At 42.8% G+C, this 10,087-nt stretch overlaps 1 long non-coding RNA gene across 1 annotated transcript; it reads right to left on the bottom strand.

Annotated features, from left to right (window-relative positions):
- Positions 1-337: 337 nt before the first annotated feature.
- LOC148788771 (uncharacterized) lies at positions 338-1,177 on the bottom strand. The gene is made up of 2 exons (XR_016064577.1): positions 963-1,177; positions 338-746 (listed from the first exon to the last, which is right to left on the bottom strand). It is a non-coding gene; the product is annotated as an uncharacterized LOC148788771 (long non-coding RNA).
- Between the last annotated feature and the right edge of the window lie 8,910 nt (positions 1,178-10,087).

Here is a 10,087-nt window from a genome sequence, read left to right as displayed (position 1 = left end):
TCCAATCGATTGTAATAAAAAAGGTCAAAAGTAATATTGAATAAAGGAATATTACTTTTATGTTACTTAAAAATGGAAAAAAGCCCTTGTAAAAAAAAATTCCCAATTTACCTTCTATATTTTTTTAAATCAACAAAATACCCTCTTAAGCCATGGGGTGTAGTGTACAACACGCGCTCCACCTGCGATTTTTCTTAACATTTACCTATAAATAATTTTTATGCCCCTAAATGTGAGCCATTGGATTTTGTATTAGATATATATCAATGGTTGAGATTTAGTAAACAAATCAATGGTTTACATCTTTTATTATTTAGATCAATATTTTATATGGATGTAAAAAATCAATGGCTCAAATTTATTGGATTAAATCAATGGCCTAGATTTATACAAATTATAAGATAAATTTATCAAATATAAAAAAATTACAATAAATAAATTATATACATATAGTATTAATAAAAAATAGAAAAATTCCCACCATTTGCAATTGAGTTTGCCGATTTGAGAGGCGACCTCACGATCGGGAAGAGGAGCAAACTAAGCTGAGGGGGAAAGGGGAGCTGGTGATAAGAGGTAGTTGAAGGGCGGAGGTCTGCTGCGTTGGGAGGGGGCACCAGCTGCGGTGGTTAGGGGAGGGTGGTGATCTGTAACACTTACCTCAGTAGTTAGCGGTGGTTAGTGAAAAATTGATCATGTCTGATGCAGCGATTTACAATGTTGGAGTCGATGAGAATTGTTGAAATCTCGTAGTGAAGAAAATCAGGCGGCAAAGAAAGAAAAACTCACATAAGGTTGTACACGAGAGATAGGCGCATCGGCCTTGGCGTTTATAGTTAGTGGTAATTGTAAAAATGTAATTTATTAACCCAGGAAGTGTAAGCAGATGGAGAATTTGCATAGAAGTTCATAGTGTATAGTTCACAAACTAATGCATAAGAACAATCGCATAAACAACATACCTGCCAACCATCTTGTCATGACCAACGTTGATCGCACCGACACACGAACGATCTACTGCAAGAGTACGCCTTTGGTGCCACAAAAACGACCTCCTGAAGCATGAATTGGTGAGAAGTAGTTTTCAAAACTAGTAAAATTGAAGATAAGCGGCTTTGTATATTGATTGAGAAAAACAAAGAAGAAGTTGTGTATCTACAAAACAACTTTGCTTAAATGGAACTAAGTTCGGTTCTAACTAAATAGCTACTCACACTAACCAACTAAACTAACTCAACTAGAAGAAAAACAATAAAAGCGTAATAAGCTACTAACAAAAAATGAAATAATATAAACACGTCTTATAGCTGCTGCTTCTCTGTAGTTAATTTATCCTTTCTCCAGCTCTGTTTCTGCACTTCTAGTCTCTAGCCCAAGTGTCACAGGCCTGCCAATCTTCATTGCAGCGGAATATCATTTCTCATATAATTTCGGCCTATGATGCCACAAAGGTGCCAACCCACCTTCGTCCGGCCTTTGCACACATCAGAGTTCGCGACAGTCCGGGTGCTCGCTGAGGCTCTCTACATCCGTGCCCTTTGCGTCTCGCACATCATCTCGGAACCTGTCGACACATTGCCCAATGGCAAAGAGCATCCTCGCTCCGCTTCGGCATTACGGCACTACGCTTGCGCACGCAACGCCCGTCTCTTGTCCAATACACTCGGTACATCCTAGGCGCTCGCCCTCGATGGCCGCCTTCCATGTCTCGCCCGAGTAGGACATCATCATAAGTCCGAGGCCCAATCGATATGCCGACAACTTGCCGTTCTCCCGTACGGCGTGCCCAACATGCCTTCTTGCCTTTCGGCTTAGGCTTACTATGCGGCGTCGTCCCACGACCGCCTATTCTTAGCCAACGGACCCCCATGGACGACTAGAACTCGATAGCGCATTCCATGAGTTGGATCACGAGGTCTTGGAATGCTTGCTTCGATCACCCAATCGCTCGAGAGGCGCTGCCTCAGATAACTCGCAGCCCGCGGGGCAACCTAGCACACCACACGGAGCCTCTCAGCACAATCGGTGCCCAACGTAGGCCATCCTGGCCCTACGCCGCCCGTCAGGTTTCCCAGCCCTTCGGGGACTCTAGCGCTCCGCTCACGAGCCGGCTCTTGAAGGCCCCCATCATGCCCCCAAGAGATGCTCACTTTGTGCACACGTCGTCTCATGCTACTACCGTCGTGCACGGGGAGAACCGGCTGATGCTCACCATATCATGTCCCCCTTATAATAGGCTTAAGAAAAAAATCACTTTTCCCATGAGTAGCACACTGAAAGGGCCGAGGAGTGCACTTTTTCAGCATCTCCAAGGCTAGAGCACTCTGTTCCCGCATCAAAGCACTCTGTTCCGCACGTTTGCTTCTACTCGTGCCTAAGGTTGCGCACAACGTCGCTACATGCTGGCCTACATCAACCCGAGATGCCCGCATGTCGTCCCGTGCTGGCCTACATCAACCCGATTGCCCGCACGTTGCCCACAGGTAATAGCCGACCTGTGACATTCTCACCCACTCGATCTGTTGACGTCCTCGTCAACACATACACGAAGGATTGAAGTGTATGCAGTGTCCAATACTCCCCAAGTATCTAGCGACACCAGACCGCTCCTGCTCTTTCGAGCGCTCCAGTCGTGAAGTGCCTCTCCCGCACAACACGAGTTATCATCCACTGCGTGTGGTCGACATCCCTAGTCGCCTACACGTCGTCCACAAGAGACTCACCCACTCGATCTGTTGACATCCTCGTCAACACATACACAAAGGATTTGTATGCGGTGCCCAATACTCTCTAAGTATCTCGCGACACCAGACCGACCTCCTGCTCCCTTGAGCACTCCAATCGTGAAGTGTCTCTTCTACACAACACGGGATCTCCTCAAGGCGACGCTAAGCTGCTCCTCCACAAAACATAGTGTTTCTGATGCACTCACTCAACACTAAACATGAACGGAAGTCTGCGCCTCACTGCACTCTCTTCCTATGGTGTCGGATAGCTCGCACACAAACAGTGCCTTTATACACTCGCTTGATCGCCTCAAGATGGAAGTTTGTGTACTACGTTTACACTCACTTCAAATGTAGTCGGAAGTCTGTGCCTGGCTCTACACTCTCTTCCGGACTCTCTCAACTGTGCTCCAAGTCTTGTCAAGTGCGCCTCTCAAATCCCAATGCTCCTCAAGACAGTGTCTCAATACACCCGAATTGATCTGGAACGAACGAAGTGTGGAGTCTGTGATACGGAAGTGTGGAAACCCGGCGTCACACTTCACACTCTCTCCACCATTCGATGTGTTGCCGCCCTCGGCAAACACACGGATCCGCCTCTGCGGTAGACTATACTCAAACACTTGCGAACACACCATGGGCCGCCTGCCCAGCTGTCGGAACCACACCACTCGTGGACCGAAAAAGGGTTATCACTCAACCCCGCACCGAAAGGAGTCACTGTTCTCAATCCGGTAGACGACCAAGTTTTCCTAACTTGACCGGAAAATACGGGCCACCTGCCCGACTGTCGGCAGAACGCTACTCGCGACCCGAACAGCTTTTAAAAGGGTTGCCGCTCAACCCACCACGGAAATGAGACCACCTGTCCCAAATCTGGCTGACGATCAAGCTTTCCTAGCTTGACCGCAAAACACACTCTCGTTGCCTCGTCCCGAGCGCTTGACCGCAACTGCAAGGATAGGATCTCTGAATCCCCGTCCGACAGCACCTCCAAACACCAGTCTCGCATCGGTCCGAACACCAACAAGAAAGGGGAGTATCCAACTCCCATCTCGACCACACTAACAAGGTTTGGGGTCTCCCGCTCCCAATCCCTGTTCGGCCGATCACACCATGCCGCTCATGGTGCCAACGGAGCCTGCTGCTCCCAGTATCGATGAAGCCTGCTGCTCCCATCGAATATCCACACTCGTGCTCCTGATGAGCACTCAACATACAGCTTAGTGGGCTGCTCCCACTCAAGCTCCGGACAAGTTGTCTTTCGCACCCATAACGGATGCCTATGCTCCTTGGTTCTTGAAGCGTGTCGTCTCCCCTAACGCACCCTCATCTACCACAATAGCATTCCATCCCATAACTCTGCTCTGCCACACACGGCTTGCACTGACAACTGCCCATGAAGGGGTCTCAACGTCCACTCCTCGCAACCCCAAGGGTGGCTTGTTCCACGCACCTCATGTGCAACTGTGCTTCGGCTCATGAATATTCAGCACGTCCCTACTGGAAGGTTCTTCAGACTATTGAGAATGTGGCCCTTCATCCACCAATCTCAACTCAAGGTGGTGTTCCGTCCACCAAAACGGCCTTGGCGACTAGGCCGCCTCTTGACTTGCGAAATTCCGCACACATGGTTGCTACCTCTGCTTCACAAACATGACTCTCGCAGTCCATCCGACTCATCGGCATGTCCCCCTCTCACTTAGGGAAGCCAAGTATTCTGAAGTCCGAATATCGATCTGCCGAAAAGAAATTTTGCACCACGGTTGACAGCTCGCCCACACATCTGCGGCGCTCACTCACCTGCCAACCAACAACAAACGAAGTTGGACCGTAGACGCTTGCTCTCCTAGGACTCTAACCAACACCCTCTTAGAGGTATCCCAACGCCCACTAAGAGGTAGACGTCCCCCAAAATCGTCCCGTCACAACCCGGTCTGATCTTGTCTCAACTGATGGTCTCTACGGATTCCAACTCGTCTCTACCTCAGACGTAGAGCTTTTATACCACTCGTAGACTGAAAGCTGATACCTCTTGTCACAGTATCAGGGCTCATATTCCATTCGTCGACTGGAGGGTCACGACCTCCAGGTTCGCAATGCGCCTCGTCCCGTGAAGGCAACGAGGCTCTGATACCATATGTCACAGGCCTGCCAATCTTCATTGCAGCGGAATATCATTTCTCATATAATTTCGGCCTGTGATGCCACAAAGGTGCCAACCCACCTTCGTCCGGCCTTTGCACACATCAGAGTTCGCGACAATCCGGGTGCTCGCTGAGGCTCTCTACATCCGTGCCCTTTGCGTCTCGCACATCATCTCGGAACCTGTCGACACATTGCCCAATGGCAAGGAGCATCCTCGCTCCGCTTCGGTATTACGGCACTACGCTTGCGCACGCAACGCCCGTCTCTTGTCCAATACACTCGGTACATCCTAGGCGCTCGCCCTCGATGGCCGCATTCCATGTCTCACCCGAGTAGGACATCATCATAAGTCCGAGGCCCAATCGATATGCCGACAACTTGCCGTTCTCCCGTACGGCGTGCCCAACATGCTTTCTTGCCTTTCGGCTTAGGCTTACTATGCGACGTCGTCCCACGACCGCCTATTCTTAGCCAACGGACCCCCATGGACTACTAGAACTCGATAGCGCATTCCATGAGTTGGATCACGAGGTCTTGGAATGCTTGCCTCGATCACCCAATCGCTCGAGAGGCGCTGCCTCAGATAACTCGCAGCCCGCGGGGCAACCTAGCACACCACACGGAGCCACTCAGCACAATCGGTGCCCAACGTAGGCCATCCTGGCCCTACGCCGCCCGTCAGGTTTCCCAGCCCTTCGGGGACTCTAGCGCTCCGCTCACGAGCCGGCTCTTGAAGGCCCCCATCATGCCCCCAAGAGATGCTCACTTTGTGCACACGTCGTCTCATGCTACTGCCGTCGTGCACGGGGAGGACCGGCTGATGCTCACCGTATCATGTCCCCCTTATAATAGGCTTAAGAAAAAAATCACTTTTCCCATGAGTAGCACACTGAAAGGGCCGAGGAGTGCACTTTTTCAGCATCTCCAAGGCTAGAGCACTCTGTTCCCGCATCAAAGCACTCTGTTCCGCACGTTTGCTTCTACTCGTGCCTAAGGTTGCACACAACGTCGCTACATGCTGGCCTACATCAACCCGAGATGCCCGCATGTCGTCCCGTGCTGGCCTACATCAACCCGATTGCCCGCACGTTGCCCACAGGTAATAGCCGACCTGTGACACCAAGGTAGCATACTTCAGCCATGTTAACATCCCCCACAAGTTGAGCTTGGTGGCAAAGACAACAAGTTTAACTTGGACTTCATGAACTAAAAAACTGGACCTGTTAGTGGCTTCGTTAGCATGTCTGCTATTTGTTCTTTGGCACTGACATGAGTGGGAACGACAAATCCCTCCTTAAACTTATCCCTCAGTATGTGGCAATCAATAGTGTTTTGTTTGCTCGTGGAACACAGGGTTAGCAGTGATATGTATTGTCGTTTTGCTGTCGCAAAACTAAGGAATAGCCTTTGGGAACGAGACTCTACATCTTAAAGTATGATACTAATAAAAAACACTTAGATGTAAATCTTTATTTGGAGGAAAAAACAAACCTGTAGTGGGACACCCTTTCAAATATTTCACCAAGTGAACTGCTGCATCCCAATGAAGTTGGCAGGGGTGCTGTAAATATTGACTCAATTGTTGGGAAGCATGTGACACATCTCGCCTAGTAAATCCCAAGTATAATATGCTTCCAACCAATCTATGGTACTTCGAGGGATCAGGTAGCAATGCACCACAATCTGAAGTGAACTTTACCCCTGCTGGTAGTGGAGTGTTAGCAACATTCTTATCAAAAATTATAAATGCAGTACCTCCAAAATACTCAAGATCCACCAAATTTATGTCATGCTCCAAAGTATGATTGTGTACCTGCATTGTTCTCCTTATTTCTAATCTAAATAAGTTAGAGAGATCTGACTCAATGACAGAGATAGACCTCTACGAACCACCCTCTGTATCAACATTATATGCTCTGTTTGTGGATCCTCCTGCATTCTTCTTTGGTCCATGAGATTTTTGTACCATTCAGGGTAACCTGTATTTGCAGCAGGATTCTCTAGCATGTTCATTTCTTTTACAGTGATTGCAATATTGCAACCTTTTCTCTATATGTCGTTTACGTCTCTGTCCAATCTCATTCACGCCCTTCTTCCCTACATTCGTGAATTTTGCGTTCATGGCTCTATCTTGAGATAACCCCACATGGAATTTCCTTTGTTTTTCAATTCACAGAAACATTGAATAAGCTTTTCCAATGGTGGTCAGAAGATCCATCAAAAGAACTTGACTTCGTACATGGTCATAACTCTCTTCCAGCCCCATCAAGAATTGTATCAATTAATTCGAGGCATTCATGTCTACCATCCCTTTACTCGATCCACAAGAACATTTGGGTAGAGGACTTAAGTGGGCTAATTCTTCCCATAGTTTCTTGAGTTTAGTAAAATAAGTGGATATTGACATATCACCTTGAGCAAGAGAAGCAATTCATTTATGAATGTCACACAGCATGGGGCCATTGCTCTCCCCAAATCTTGCCCTCAGTTTTTCCCACAAATCTTGCACTGAAGTGGTGTATAGGAAGGCTTCAGCAATATCTTTCGATATGGAGTTTAATAACCAGGAAACTACTATACAATCGACCCGCTGTCATTGTTCTAATTCTGCTTTATTTTCTGTAGGTTTGGCACAGGTTTAGCTACATACTAGAACAGTATAGGTATACAATGTCTGTTGTGATGTCCACTATTGATATTGCTATACACTGGAATGGTGTGGGGATATTATGTTCGACGAGTATCTTGTGTTGCATACTATAAGATGTTGATTAAAATGACGATGTCCGACAAAATCATTGATTGATGCACTCTAGTTAAAGTAAGCAAAACCCTGAAAAAATAAACAATGATTTTTTATATACTTTACCGTGGATTGATGTATGATTGTAGAATTGGTTTTTTTCATGATTTTGTCGTAATTGCATAATAAATATTAAAATATGATTGCCGGTATATGTTACTTTTAAAATTTATTGTCATTGCATGGATTTGTCTAATTGCATGTGTGTATATATATGTCTATATATATATATACATGTGTGTAAACTAGTTACATATACATATTGAGTAGGCAGATCATTCCTTACTATATATTTTTAGCAAATAAATCATAGTGATTAGCTGAATTAGATCAAAACAGTGCCATCAGTCTTATTGGATAGGTCAGAAGTGACATCTCAATTTGGAATTTCAAGCAATATAATTACAGAGATATTAGACTATCAATAAATTTGTATTTCAAGTTATTTTTCGATGTCTATTATTTAAAACATAATATCTGTCTTATTGGTTTTAATGAAAAATTCTTGTAAAAATGAATTCGAATTATGAAAAGCATATTATAATTAGTGGTATTAAAGATAGTGCCACAGGGGTGCTACAGTACCACATACATACAGCCGAAATGACCAAAATACCACCAGACTTCACAGGAATTACTGAATTTGCAAAACGGACAATTTGGTATCCTCAAATATTTTAGTAACTTCTAATATTCTCACTCCTCTAAACTCCCATTCATCTTCAACTTTTTTAAGGTTTCTTCGTTTATTTTTTAATTTTTTAATCTATTCAATTAATTAATTTTTTCAAAAATTTTGATTAATTGTGCACACTTGTTCGAGTGTCCCACGCACAATAAACTATAAATACCGTATAATTTATCTTTAGTCGATGGAATTTACTTATCCACATTATCTTAACATGACTGATCCAAGTGAACCTCGTCCATACACAGTACTCCAGCCCTCCAAATATCAGACGTACTAATGACCGCATTTGTCCATCTACTGAATACTCGCCAATCGATCTATTTGAATTAAACATCATATTACCGTAGTTAAAATGTACCTTTTATTTTCTTGATCTTATTGTTGTTAATATAAAATGTCGGGAATTAATTATACAATCCCAAATTAGATAGCTTGAAGTAGGGATGATCACGGTGCGGTTTCGATTTTTTTAAAGCTATTCTCAAATCAAATTATCATTGACAGTTTTATATAATAATTTCTCGAATTGCCGCTTTCGAACCAAAATTGAAAGGGTGGTTTGACGATTTTAACACTTATAATAAAAATAAGATTTTGCGACTAATAAAAAACAAGAATGTATATAATTAAAACTCTTTCATCAACAAAAAATAATAGACTATCGGAATAATGAAAGTCAACTACACAATAATTTAAGAACATACATAACTAAAGTATTTAAGTAATAAAATGTAACAAGGTTCCAAATATTTAGAGTTAAATATACAATAGTTCACGATACAACTAAAAAATTTTAAAAACAAATTGAATAATAAGTTTCAACTACAATAACATCCGATACACCAAATAATTTTGTAGTAGAACTGGAAAACTTTAATTTTTGAAAAAAAAATAAAAAATAAAAATAAATATATTTAATTATTTATATAAATTCAAACGTAATGAAAATTCCTTTAAAATTAATCTTATACGTATAGGTGGCAGCGGAAAAGAGAGAAGAGGGAAAGAGAGAGAAGAGGACTTTTGATAATATATAAATTTTTTGGACTTCTATAATTTAAATATAAATTAGGAAGAAATTAATTATATATAATTTAAAATTTTTATATATAATTAATGGTGCGGCTCGATTTTTAGCGGGTTTTTAATTATACTATTGTCAAAGAAAACTCCTCTGTCATACCAAGTTTTGAATACCTAAATTTTGACCCTTTAATTCATTTCTTTTTTTAAAAAAAAAATGGTTAGAATAGTAATTTAAATTTTTATTTAATAATTTCATACTTAAAAGAAAAAAATTCTCTCACCCACTACTCCATTGTTTCTGTCACATCAAACTTCTCTATGTTTCTTTTTCTTATACTTTTTTGAGATAATTACACTCATCTTCCCTAAAATTTGATATAATTACACATAAACTCCATGTAGTTTGGGAAATTTAACTTAGCATTCTTAAGGTTTGCTTTCATCTAACAAATAAGTCCCCCTATTAGTCAAAATTCATTGAATTTGCTGAGATTAACAAAAAATTGAATGAAAATTGATACTTACACTCGATTGACTTATTAATGACTTATTGAAGGTCAAACAATTTTTTCGAACTAAACTACTCTTATAACAGTGAAAATATACCTCCTCGGATGCATTAATACGTAAGGACGTATGAGGATAATTTGGACATAAAAAAATTATTTGACATACTATAAATCAGTAATAAGT

This window comes from Sesamum indicum, linkage group LG3 (assembly GCF_026168435.1).
Source record: "Sesamum indicum cultivar Baizhima isolate 11 linkage group LG3, ASM2616843v1, whole genome shotgun sequence".
Taxonomy (NCBI): domain Eukaryota; kingdom Viridiplantae; phylum Streptophyta; class Magnoliopsida; order Lamiales; family Pedaliaceae; genus Sesamum; species Sesamum indicum.
The sequence above is the reverse complement of the archived record's forward strand: the minus strand, read 5'-3'. Positions and strand labels throughout refer to the sequence as shown.